The sequence below is a fragment of the Microcaecilia unicolor genome, chromosome 4 (genome assembly GCF_901765095.1).
Source record: "Microcaecilia unicolor chromosome 4, aMicUni1.1, whole genome shotgun sequence".
Taxonomy (NCBI): domain Eukaryota; kingdom Metazoa; phylum Chordata; class Amphibia; order Gymnophiona; family Siphonopidae; genus Microcaecilia; species Microcaecilia unicolor.
The window spans coordinates 257,162,695-257,175,198 of record NC_044034.1 but is presented as its reverse complement, the minus strand read 5'-3'; positions in this window follow the sequence as shown (position 1 = coordinate 257,175,198).

The window sequence follows — 12,504 nt, the reverse complement described above, 5'->3', positions numbered from 1 at the left end:
ACCTAAACAAATTCACAATATTACATGAATCACAGTCAGGATTTCGATCTAACCATAGCACTGAAACAGTGCTAACCACTCTCATAACCAAATTTAAACAACTAATTGCAACTGGAAATAATGTGCTACTCTTACAATTCGACATGTCCAGCGCATTCGACATGGTCAGCCACCAAATACTCTCGAACATCCTAGACTACTTTGGGATTGGAGGAAACATACTAAGATGGCTTAAAGGCTTCTTAACAGCAAGAACTTACCAAGTGATTTCTAACTCAAAAACGTCAACACCATAGAAACCTGAATGCGGAGTACCACAAGGATCACCGCTCTCACCAACCCTTTTTAACTTAATGATACTAAGTAATCTAGACTACTGCAACACCATTTATGCCGGATGCAAAGAACAAATCATTAAGAAGCTTCAAACCGCTCAAAACACAGCTGCCAGACTCATATTTGGGAAAGCGAAATAAGAAAGTGCCAAACCCCTAAGAGAAAAACTACACTGGCTCTCATTAAAAGAACGAATTGCGTTAAAAGTGTGCACCCTGGTCCACAAAATCATCTGCAGGGAAGCCCCGACCTATATGTATACTGGGAACGCAAAATGATCATCACACACATTCCTCAATCTCCACTATCCTAAATGTAAAGGGCTAAAATACAAATCCACATACGCGACCAGTTTCTCATACATCTGCACGCAGCTATGGAACGCACTACCGAAGGCCATAAAAACAACGCAAGACCTAACCATCTTCCGAAGACTACTGAAAGCAGATCTTTTCAAGAAGGCATACAATAAACATCCATCTTAAATACTAAATAATAACACTATACACGATCTACACAAAACCGAAATCTTACCACATGACTGTTTAACCTCTTTACTATTAATGATCAAGCACTACCACCTTAAACCTTATGTCGTATAGGGTTTCTCTATAGTCAATGACCTAATATATGTTAGAATCCAATTTATTACTCAGGAACCTTCATGCAATACCATAATGTATTCTGCTTTACCATGTATGTATGCATGCATAGGGTATATATATATATATATATATATATATATATATATATATATATATATATATATAGATAGATAGATAGATAGATAGATAGATAGATAGATAGATAGATAGATACCATGATCTGCTCCATATATGTTATGTTCCATGTTTGTTACCATGTATGTCTGCACCTAACGCAATACCATTTGTAATTCTGTTACCCGGAAATGGCAACCGCCATTACGGCAAATGTAAGCCACATTGAGCCTGCAAATCGGTGGGAAAATGTGGGATACAAACGCTACAAATAAATAAATAAAATAAAAATAGTCAGACGTAGTTGATAGAACATGCGCATGTGCTGTTCTTGCGACTAAAATTTAGGGACACCCATTTTTGCCACCTAAAACCAGGCCGAAATACCTGCGCTTTAAGCTCAGTTTATAGAAAAGCACCTAATGCTTTTTTTTTTTTTGCATCATTTATAGAATTCAGTCCTAAGCCCAAATTCCAGCACCTTTTAGTAGAGGTAGTATGTCATGATTTAGGATCTAAAACCCTTTCTGATGTTTTGGTGCCACCTCAGTAAGGCTAACACACAATCTCTCCACTGCAAAACACTATACACAAACTTGTGCAAAAACACACTCATAATCTTACCAAACCATAACAGCACTAATTCCAAGGTCAGGACGAGATATAACCTTATGCGTGGAAAGGCAGCACTGTAATTACACCAGGCTCTAAAACACCAATACACTACCTACTGAAAAAAAACAAACCCAAAAGGGCTGCAAATATTACACGCTAGCAGAGTACTGCACCTTGATCACACATGAAAAACACATGACACAACAGTTATGACACACGGAACTAGAAATCAGCAAATATGAAGGCAAAATACTGAACTGGAAAGTTACCTCAAGAATTCAGACTCGGCATGCAGCAATACCAGAGAAAGTGAAACTTACCTGCAAAATATCACAGATGCACATTTCCAAAAGCTGACATATTTCAATTAATAAATTCTGAATAAAATACTGTTTTTTACCTTTCTTGTCTGAGCATTTAGTTTTTCTATTCACTTTGGTGCCAGTGTCTTCTGTTTTATGCAGTCTCTTCTTTCCATTTGATATTTTTCTCTCACCATGTCCACCATCCTCCTGTGTCCTTATGTGTCCTGTCTACCATCTGTAGCCCTGTCCCTATCCTTCCTCCAATTTCAACATTTACCATCAAAGTGTTCCGATCCAGCCCTTAAATTCAGCCTCCAACATTCCCTAATCCCTTCCTTCTCAATGTCCCGCCCTTGTGGAAACAGGAAATATATCATCAGAGGAAGGCGGGACACTGAGAGGGAAAGGAACGGCTGGAGGTGAGCCTGCTGTGCTGTTTTGTTTCACTGCCACCGCTGGGACTTAAAATAAAAGGTTTAAACACAGGGCGGCAGGAACGGAGAGGAGGGCTGTCAGGGATCTGAGCGCAGGTAGGAGGGACCAAGAGCTGCCTGCAGCCGGGTTGCACCGACCCTGCGTTTGGGGGGGCACTCGCCCCTCCAAACTACGCCCATGTTGAAATATTATCCAAATTCTCTATCTTGCAGTGTAGCTGAATATTATCATTTATTAATAAATCATACCGTTTATTAATCTTAGCTTCCAAGGTCTCCACTCTTTTTTTCAACAACAATAGTTTTCTGTTCCAATGTAGAGACCCGAGTATAATCCTCTGAAAATTATTGAGAAACCATTCAAAATTTTTGAGACAAAGATTGCTCCATCCTAGCCATTGCATCCCACAAAGTATTCAGTGTAATGTCCACTGGCTTTTGTGGAAAAGAAGACTTGCTGAGTGCCGCCTGTAGATGAGAACACTCTCCCTCTGTAGTCACAGCTTCTTCCAAATCCCCTCTGGGATTATCACCTCCAGTTTCCCGGGCTGTCGCTGTTCAAAAGCCCCCCCCCCCCCCCCCCCCAATGACCTACTTGGGCCCGGCAGCCCTCGGTTACCATTTAAGATTACAGGAGCTGTGACTGCTCAAAGCCCAGAGACGCCAGCATTGGAGGTGAACTCCACTCTTCCAGGCTAAAGGTGACATTGGCCTCAAGTGCGCACGGGGGGGGGGGGGCAGTTCTCCCTTGATGCTCCCGCCGCAAGTGAGGAAAGCTCTATGGAGAACACAGATGGAACGGCAAATCAATCCATCGAGTCCAGAACAGGGGCTGTAGATGTGGCAGGAAAAACTTGCTGATTCCCTCTCCTCTTCAGCATAAAGAAAAGGTAGCACGCCAAAGATTCAGAAGAAGGAAGAAATCTGGGCAGAAGCTCACGAGACGCACTCCCTTTTAGGATGCCATCTTGTCCCTTAAGAGGTGAACTTTTCTTAAAGAGTCCATACTATGTGAAAGAAGGCACACTCTCTTCCAAGAATGTGCCATGCATGTGTATGTGTGATGGTTCACGCATGCGCGTACTATTAGGAATTCAGTGTGTGCACAAGATTGTCCCTTCTTTCACGTAGTGTGCACTCTTTAAGGAGAGTGCGCTTCTGACAACATTCATTACGGAACAAAAATAAATTCAGAAATATAAAAAACAGAAACATTTTTGCTGCCCACCCCTATATATTATTGCAAATATAACTATGTAGTGAACCTTAAAATATTTAGGGGCCTTTTTTACTCAGCTGTGTTAAACACTTAAAATGGATCCTACCACATTTAAATATTAGTGCAGGCCTGTGCTAGAGCATAACATGCATTATAACAGCCAAGGAAGTAAAAAGGCAATGCTAGCTGTTTAACACGAGAATGGGTAGTGTGGACATGACAGGGTTAGACCTGGGGGAATAGCTAATATTTTGACAGATAGTGTATGGGCTGGTACCATGCTCTATCTGTCCTAACTGCCAATAGTGTGATTATACAACACCACCGTAAGAGGTGATGTTAAGTGCAGCCACATTATTGGCATTCTGGTAGTGTGTTTTTTTAAAGGAGAACAGATGCCACAGCACACCTCCTGACTCATCCCCTGTCTTCCAATCCCCCTGAACAAATTCCCTTTCCAGTCTTCCTCTTCCGACCCCACTACAGCACAATACCCCTTTCTGATCCCCATGCTAACATATAACCTCCTTCTAATCCTGGCTTCTGATCTCTACTCCAGCACAAATCCCCCTTACAACCCCCCTTCTGATTCCTCACAACACAAAGCCCAAGCCTCCAAAAGCCAGTCCCACCCTCAGGACCATTCCCTCCCTGACTACCCAGGACATACCTGGGGTTCACATTGATAGTCCAGTGTGGCCCATGATGTCTCTCTCTGCTCTTGCCTTGGACTGTGCTGGGATCCAAAATGGTGCCTGCTAGTTGCCTTATCGTGAGCAGTCCAGGGACAGAGAGGTAGGTTATCTGAATGGTGGTGATGTTCAACACAACTACCTAAGCATATAACTACGTAACTGTCCATGTAGATTGTAGGAACATGCCTGATCTGCTCATGACCCTCCTTTGGCCTTTTTGGATGCACACATTAAATTTACGCTTGTAAATGTTAATTAATTCCAAATAGCACCAATAATTGCTTGTTAAAATCTCAATTATCAGTGCTAATTGGCTCATTATTCAATTAAATTGCATGCACAAATTGGGTGCACTCCCAAATTATCATGCACAATTTTTAGTGCTTTTTATAGACTTTGCTAATGTGTGCTAATGTGGGACTTTCCCATGCGCTAATTTCAGCTTTACCATGGGTCATTTTAGGGCATTTTCTATTTTTTTTTTAATTTTCAGGTCATGCCTAATATTCATATTAGCATGCGGTACCTGGAAAAAGTTGACCTGTGAACACTACCATCCCCTTTTTAGGAGGCACTAAGGGGGTCTTTTACTACTACTACTACTTAACATTAGGAGTTAGGAGTTACGGATCAAGAAAGGGATCTGGGTGTCGTCGTCGATGATACGCTGAAACCTTCTGCTCAGTGTGCTGCTGCGGCTAGGAAAGCAAATAGAATGTTGGGTGTTATTAGGAAGGGTATGGAGTCCAGGTGTGCGGATGTTATAATGCCGTTGTATCGCTCCATGGTGCGACCGCACCTGGAGTATTGTGTTCAGTACTGGTCTCCGTATCTCAAAAAAGATATAGTAGAATTGGAAAAGGTACAGCGAAGGGCGACGAAAATGATAATGGGGATGGGACGACTTTCCTATGAAGAGAGGCTGAGAAGGCTAGGGCTTTTCAGCTTGGAGAAGAGACGGCTGAGGGGAGATATGATAGAAGTGTATAAAATAATGAGTGGAATGGATCGGGTGGATGTGAAGCGACTGTTCACGCTATCCAAAAATAATAGGACTAGAGGGCATGAGTTGAAGCTACAGTGTGGTAAATTTAAAACGAATCGGAGAAAATTTTTCTTCACCCAACGTGTAATTAGACTCTGGAATTCGTTGCCGGAGAACGTGGTACGGGCGGTTAGCTTGACGGAGTTTAAAAAGGGGTTAGATAGATTCCTAAAGGACAAGTCCATAGACCGCTATTAAATGGACTTGGAAAAATTCCGCATTTTTAGGTATAACTTGTCTGGAATGTTTTTACGTTTGGGGAGCGTGCCAGGTGCCCTTGACCTGGATTGGCCACTGTCGGTGACAGGATGCTGGGCTAGATGGACCTTTGGTCTTTCCCAGTATGGCACTACTTATGTACTTATGTACTTATGTACTAAAGCTTAGCTCAAGTTATTGAGCTAAGCTTTAGTAAAAGATCCCCTAAGTGCTCCCTTTTAACTGTGCGTTAACCAGTTAGTTCATTGTGATCTGTAGGCGCTAGTTGGTTAATGCTTCTAAGTCCATCCTCCGGCCATTCTCTGCCCACTCCCAAAAATATTTTTTTGAATTTAATTAATGCACATTAGTACATGGAAAATGGGAAAATACCAGAAAACACTTTAATGCACTGTGTGGTAGCCCATTTTCCCACACTAAGGGTTTTTTTTACTAAAGCTTAGATCACATTATCTACAGCAGGGTCCATTTTATTCCTATAGGTCTTGCTGCAGATAACTCAAGCTAAGCTTTAGTAAAAGACCCCCTTAGTGCCCTGTTTACTAAGCAGCGCTGTGACACCCATAGGAATATCTGGGTGTCTCTAGCGTTAGAACACACTAAATTTTAGTGCATGCTAAAATCGATAGTGAGCCTTAGCAAACAGGGCTCTTAGGGGCCCTTTTACAAAGGCACCAGTATGTGCGTGCAATGAACACCAAAACAAGACTACCACCAGCTAGTGCACCCCTCCCCCGGTGGTAATTTTAGATTTGGTAGAAGCCCATACTGTTGGGACAAATTATTTATTAAATTTTGTTCTACACATTGCATTTCTGGCATTAATCAGCAGTTGGCACAAACTGACCAGTCACCGTGCATGTAGAGCTTAAGTCCTTACCACTAGGTCATATTATTTGGGAAAGCTTATGCTACAGACCCGCCTAGCATCTCTAACTTCTGAACTGCTGCAGTCGTTATGACATATTGAACTCTAATTACTCTTTCTCCTTTTCCTCTCCTTTGCTGTTACTCGCTAATCTCTTTACTTCATTGATTTTGATTGTTTGCTGAATTGATGTATGTTTTTGCAAACTGATGTAAGCCACATTGAGCCTGCCCATGGGTGGGAAAATGTGGGATATAAATGCTATAATAAATAAATAAATAAATAAATAAATAAATAAATAAATAATATGATTTAGTAGAAGGGCATCTATATTTCTTATACCTACGGATTTGATCATTTCATTGTGGAAATCCTGTATCAAAGTTGAGCCAATTAAATTTAGTAGCAGACACACACAATACCAGCTTTTGCTAGATTTTAAAATAAAACTATCCTCAACCAGTTTCAACTTACAATGCATAATTTGACCAGTAGTAGCATAAATCTGAAACAGTTCATTGCCTAAATCATTGTAGAATCCTTTGAAATTTATATAGTGTCATCATATTTTCTTTAATATTTTCAAATTAAACATTGACCATCTGGTTGTGCTGCTGCTATGTTACAGCAGGCAATAGCCCTTAGCTTCTATTTTCCACCTGCCTACCTTAGCACTTTGTATCATTACAGACAGCTTAGATTCAGCAGTAGGATTCATTAATAGAGCATTTAATAAGAGATTAGATACCTTTGAGGTAAATTGCAACCACTGGGTGAAGAAAGTCCTCAGCTCTTGATCTCTAAGATTTATAAACCACTGTCAGTCATTTTCCCCTCTTGAGAATAATAATCTCTAGATTTAATCTTTTAGTCTCTATATCTATGATGATATCAAGTTATAGGAAAAATTATATCAAACTACAGTACAGTCTCTAACTCTCTCTAAAGAAGCATGAAATTCAATTCATTCGAGTTTCAAACACAGTTACCCTGATGTGTTTTCAGTTGAATTAGAATGACAAGTCAAGTCAATAAAGCCAATCCACTTGCTTCTTAACTCAGATAAAATCTGAATTATTTTACAACTTGACTGGACTCTGCATATTCATCAAATTCAGATTTCTTTCACACAGTTACTCTCTGATCTGAATTTATATGTAATGGACTGAAAGACTGACCTCTATTCAAGCAATATGCAGGACTGGGTTTAGACACAGTCAGAATCAAGGCAGAAACAAAGAAGTAGGACCTAACCAGTACAAAGTGCTCAGAAATTCCTCCTTCTCTGCCTTACCAACAGACTCAAATACTCCATATAGAATGTCCACTGGAAAAAAAATATTTGGTTCATTTTCAGATTTTTCAAACTTTTTCTTGATTTTCAAGCATTTTTTTTTAAATTTTCATTTGACAGATTTGTCTTGCTAAAACATTTTAGTGCATGTTAGAACTTGCTTATGCATGCAAATTGATTGCATATTCTGTACTTTGTAGGTTACAATATTTTAAATCAGTTTTGCACAAATGTAAACCATGCTGCTAGCATGGCTTTGTAAATGGGGGGGGGGGGGGGGGTTACTGTGCTTTAACAGCAAAAATTCACATGTGCAAATATTTTTCTTTATCTAGGGGGTAATCACATGTTATAAGCATTCACAATTTGCGTCGATGCATGTCACACTTTCTGTAAAGAAAGTGGTAAGTACATCTACACTAATCTCTGGATTCTATAAATGGCGTACAAATTTATGAGTGTAAAATTGTGTGCTTTTCTGGGATACATGCACAAATAAATTGACTAACAAGCCAATAAGTACTAATAATCGGGTGCTAATAATCAATTATTGGCATTAATTGGCAACAGTTTAGATGTGTGCGTGCATCTTGCTAACCGCCATTCTATAAAGATCTGTATGCAAATTTTATAGCATGCAACTTAAAAGGGGACATGACCATGGGAGGGACATGGACATGTTGGGGCATTCACTAAAGATGCAAGCAGTATTACTGAATACCAGGGATCCGTGCCTAACTTAAACACCAGAATTTACACCAAATTTCAGTTGTAAATCCTCATGCCCACAGTTTGAAATGGAAATCAGCTCTAAGTGCTCTTCAATAAATGGTGCACAACTGGGATCACTGTTTGAATAGCGCTCCATGTGGATTTTTTGGCTCTATATTTTCAGCATCATTTACTGAATTTAGTCTTATCTGAGCAGGTGACAGCACATAAGAAGTTCAGTGCACTAAGGGGGTAATTCATATGCGCCTGTGTCTGTGTCGCTACGTCTAGTTAGATCATTCTTTGACTAAAAAGCCTTCTCACTACTAGTCCAAATGTTAGTCCTACCTCACTTGGATTACTGTAATATTCTATTTCTTGATATTAAGTGTCAATATCAGAAAAAAAACTGGAAATCATACAGAACACAGCTGTTAGATTGACTAGCCAGCTTATTTTCGAAAGAAGAAAAACGCCCATGTTCAGGAGATGGGTATCCGTTCCCCGTGGGCGGCCAAATCGGTATAATCGAAAGCTGTTTTGGTCGTCTTCAACTGCACTCAGTCGCGGAAATGAATAAAGTTGACGGGGGCGTGTCAGAGGCGTGGTGAAGGCGGGACTGGGGCGTAGTTATCGGCTGAGCAGAGATGGGCGCGCTCGGCCGATAATGGAAAAAAGAAAGGCGTTTTTAGCGAGAATTTAGGACACCTTTTTTGGACACTTTTTTCTCATGAAAAGGTCCCCAAAAAGTGCCCTAAATGACCAAATGACCACCGGAGGGAATCGGGAATCACCTCCCCTGACTCCCTCAGTGGCCACTAACCCCCTCCCACCAAAAAAACCCCACTTGCAAAAACCTTATTTCCCAGCCTCTATGCCACCCTCAAATTCCGTACCCACCTCCATGACAGCAGAATGTGTTTGATCCTCTCATAGCCTTTCCCTGGGTCAGATGTGGCTCTCGGGTGCACTGCAGGGTCACATCAGCATTGAATTGTGGTGGGTGTAGGGTATTGGGCTCCGTGATTTCACTAGCTTGTGTTACAGTCTCACGATGTTGGTAGTTGGTAGGCTCTACTCCCATGGTGCTTTTCCCCCTGCCTACTGGGTCAGAGTGTGCCCTGTTTTGTTTCCGGTAGTCCACGAGGTAGTAGCCATTTTTGTACATCCGTTTTAGATCCCTTTCGTGTGTTAGCCACGTTACAGAACTTAGTTCTTACTTTGAATGTTGCTGAAAGAGGGCATTGTACACCATTCTACCAGCTCTGACCTACTGCTAATCTTAGTACCAGGGAGACTCGTTGCCAGTGGGGCACAACCTCTGATCTGCAGTTAACTGTGAGTAAACGCGGATATTGAAATAAAGGACGTTTTCAGCGAGATTAGTCTTACGGTGTGAACTGCTGTGCCAAGGTTATACAGCAGCAACAAGTCCTGTCCCTGGAGCAGTTTTAGTGGGTAATGCAGTGCACTTCAGGCAGGCGGACCCAGGCCCATCCCCCCCCTACCTGTACCACTTGTGGTGGTAAATGGGAGCCCTCTAACCCCCACAAATCCACTGTACCCACATGTAGGTGCCCCCCCTTCACCATTAAGTGCTATGGTAATAGTGTTGAGTTGTGGGGAGTGGGTTTTAGGGGAGATTTGGAGGTCTCAGCACCCAAGTTAAAGGAACTATGCACCTGGGAGGTAATTTAATGTTTTTTCCTATTTTTTTAAAAGTGCCCCCTAGGGTGCCCGGTTGGTGTCCTGGCATGTGAGGGGGACCAGTGCACTACAAATCCTGGCCCCTCCCACAACCCAAAGCCTTGGATTTGGTTGTTTTTTAGCTGGGACGCTTCGGTTTCGATTATCGCTGAAAAATGAAAACGCCCAGCTCAAACAAACGTCCACCTCAAAAATGCCCACATCCCATGCATTTGCCTGGCACAAACCGTATTTTCGAAACTAAAGATAAACGTCCATCTTTTTCGAAAATACGATTCGGCCCACCCCTTCACGGACCCGTTCTCGGAGATGGACGTTCTTACACATGGGCGTTTGCGTTCGATTATGCCCCTCCACATCTGGTCCAGTCTAACAGACTAAAACAACAGCTGATGCTAGCATCACCGTTTCAAAGGACAGCCATTTCGGAAGGGAGCCTTACAGCCACCCATTAAGGTGGCAGTAAGGGCTCTCGCGTTAACCCGATGGTAACCGGGCAGCATGTGGCACTGACCGATTAACACCAGGTACACTCTGGCTCTAAAAAAATTAATACATTTTTGTAGCACCGGAAATGACGGCACACTAGAAGTGGGAAGAACCACTTTCTGTATAGGAAGTGGTAAGCCCACGTTGGGCTTACCACTGCTTAGTAAAAGGAGCCCTTAATGCACTTTTGGAAAGATCAGGATGGAAGATTAAGGCTACTACTCTCCCTATTATTCAAAAACAGGAAGAGCAACATTAAAAGCCATTTCCACATCTAAAACAACATTTTGGCAGTCATTTTAGAGGGGCTATTCACATTCAAGGTTTGTATAACCTGGCACTTAAAAGTTCATCTTCCATAAACATCTAAGTCCCCAGTTGACAAAGCCAGGATATGCGGGTCTTAAACCCAAGTGTATGCAAAATGGCAAAGAGACAAATTTTAAACTGTTTTATATCTATTTTATGGATGAGACTGACTCTTAATATTTCTTTTATTTTTTTTTTTACATTATTGAAGTATTGCCTATGGTGAAGTACAGGCAAAACTGTAGTAAGTCTTGCTTTGGTCCCCACACATATTTTAATGTTTGTTAATGTACTTTTGAGCTAATTTTCGAAAGAGAAGGGTGCCCATCTTTCGACACAAATCGGGAGATGGGCGTCCTTCTCCCATGGTCGCCCAAATCGGCATAATCGAAAGCCGATTTTGGGTGCCCTCAACTGCTTTCCATCGCGGGGATGACCAAAGTTCCCAGAGGCATGTTGGAAGCGTAGCGAAGGCGGGACTGGGACGTGCTTAACACATGGGCATCCTTGGACGATAATAGAAAAAAGAAGGCGAGAAGTGCTTCATATTTTCGGATCACACATACGTAACTCCACCATTCATTATAATTCAGATGTGCATTATTTTTCCAATATGTAACAATTAAATGCAAAGCGACAGCTAACAGAATATTAAACAGAGTGCAGTCTGTCTTGAAGACCTGGGCTCGCCTAGACTTATTTTGTCAGGCATCTCGTAGCACTACTTGATCTTGGCCTCTAGGTATTGTCCTGGAACGTATATGTATTTGCACTTGGAAGCCATGGTTTTGTTTTTGTTTTTTTTTTCATTCTTTTTGTTATGTGTTGTTTGCTTTTGTGTATACTTTTCTGTTGTATTTTGAAAACCTTTAATAAAATATGTTAAAATAAAAAAAAAGAAAAAAGAAGGCGTCCCTGACGAACACTTGGCCGACTTTACTTGGTCCTTTGTTTTTATGACCAAGCCACAAAAATGTGCCCTAAATGACCAGATGACCACCGGAGGGAATTGGGGATGACCTCTCCCTACTCCCCCAGTGGTCACTAACCCCCTCCCACCCTAAAAAAAATTAAATATTTTTCCAGCCTCTATGCCAGCCTCAACTATCATACCCAGCTCCACGACAGCAGTATGCAGGTCCCTGGAGCAGTTTTAGTGGGTACTGCAGTGCACTTCAGGCAGGCGGACCCAGGCCCATCCCCCCCTACCTGTTAAACTTGTGATGGTAAATGTGAGCCCTCCAAAACCCACCCGAAACCCACTGTAACCACATCTAGGTGCTCCCCTTCATCCCTAAGGGCTATGGTAGTGGTGTACAGTTGTGGGGAGTGGGTTTTGGGAGGGTCAGCACACAAAGTAAGGGAGCTATGCACCTGGGAGCTTTTTCTGAAGTTCATTGTAGTGCCCCCTAGGGTGCACGGTTGGGGTCCTGGCATGTGAGAGGGACCAGTGCACTATGAGTGCTGGCTACTCCCACGACCAAAGGGCTTGGATTTGGTTGTTTCTGAGATGGGCGTCCTCGGTTTCCATTATCGCCG